Source organism: Egretta garzetta, unplaced genomic scaffold (assembly GCF_000687185.1).
Source record: "Egretta garzetta isolate BGI_Z169 unplaced genomic scaffold, ASM68718v1 scaffold100, whole genome shotgun sequence".
Classification (NCBI taxonomy): Eukaryota; Metazoa; Chordata; class Aves; order Pelecaniformes; family Ardeidae; genus Egretta; species Egretta garzetta.
Window position 1 is genome coordinate 542,740 of NW_009258265.1, and position 1,691 is coordinate 544,430.

Below are 1,691 nucleotides of genomic sequence, written 5' to 3' on the forward strand. Positions count from 1 at the left end.
TGCTGCCTGGTAGGTGGTAACACGGGAGGACACTCAGCACTTTCTGTTAAGAGAACTGATGGCATTGGTGCCCCAGCCATCTGCAGCCCTCTGGTCTCCTGGGGCCAAAGTCTTCCTCTCTCCATGCTCCCTAGGGATTGCTACACAATGTACCGGCATCCAGGCCAGTATTTGGTACATGACTTTGGCAGAAGATGGGATCCTTCTCCCAGTCTTAGAGAGGGAGGAATGGAGATGCAAGAGAAGTGACTTGACTGGACTCACCCAGATCATCTCAAACCCATGCTTTCCAGCTAGGAGCAAATAACCCAGGTCATGGATCCAACATCCCACCCTGTTTGCCAACCACCATATTTTTGTTTGCTCTCACTTTCAGAGCGAGGCTAAATCACCCCTAATTACAATTCAAATGGAAGGAACTGTGGCTTCTTCGGTCATTAGCACGGGGGAAAGCAGCTGGAAAGGAAAAGGTGCTGTCAGCTCTGCCCAGGGATTCAGATCAATTTTCTCCCCATGTTCCAGAATATTTTGACATCAGACTGAGACCGAGTGAGGAGAAATTTTCGTCCCAGAAGAGCAATTGTTTGCTTTAAGTATAAAGCTGCTGGAAAAGAGACTTAAATTTGAAGTGACCATTTAGCCATAACTGCAACTTGGCCAGCAATTTACTATAATGTGGAATGACTCAGAAATAAAAAAAACAGGGGAAAATCTCCTCCTTTGTTCAAGGGTAAAAAGAGATGTATCCTTCTTTAAAACAGAACTGAAAGCTCTGCAATATTGGGTTGAATTCAGAGCAAAAACTGCAGAGAAAATGCTCCTGAGTACCTGGTCCCAATCCTATTGCAGTCTCCTCCACCAGCTGTTAATACTTGGTCCTGTTATCCACAACAGAAGGGTATAAAACGTGGTGTGTAAATCAGCAAAGAACCAGCTCTCAAAATCACCTGCACGCTGTTATTTTCCTCCATCAAGTGATGTTTCAGGCTGTATCCCATGGCCAGGGGAGCGTGTTTGGGTCATGGGTTCCTGCGCAAGGAGGGTAGGATGCTAAGTCTCAAGCCTAAATGGGGAATACGGACTCTATACGCCCAAAAATGCATCTCCCAGTTGTTCTCTGGTTTGTGATTTCTCCCCTGTTCCATGTGCCTGACACGTCAGACCCCATGGCTGTGGGCCAAAATTTAAGCAGAGCGTTGTAGTCATGCAAGCAGCACACAAGCGGTTTCCTCCCAAATGCTCCTCTACCATCTGTAACCCACTTTGTTAAAGACTCGTCATAGCAATAAGCAATGGGGATCTGATTAAGTGCCACCTATAAATGAAGACACCGTTCTTGCAAGAGCCTCTTTGGCAGATGACACAAGCCTGAAAACTGATTTCACCAAACTAAATATGCCTCCGTAAGAAAGCTCCACTCCTTCATACTTGGCAGAGTCATCTGCAGTCATCATAAAAATAACTCAGCAAGGATTTAAAAGAATTTCTGTGAAGATCAGGGAACAGCCTTAACTCTGCCCTGGGATACCCCAGGTGCCACCACACCAGACCGGCTGCTGCAGTTGTTCCCCCCCAGCTCCCAGGGCTCTGTGCCCTTCTCCACTACCTAAAAATCATACCTCTTTCCCCAGCCAGAGCCTGGGAATGGCCCAGTGTCATGGTTTCACCCCAGCTGACAACTCAGCCCCCCC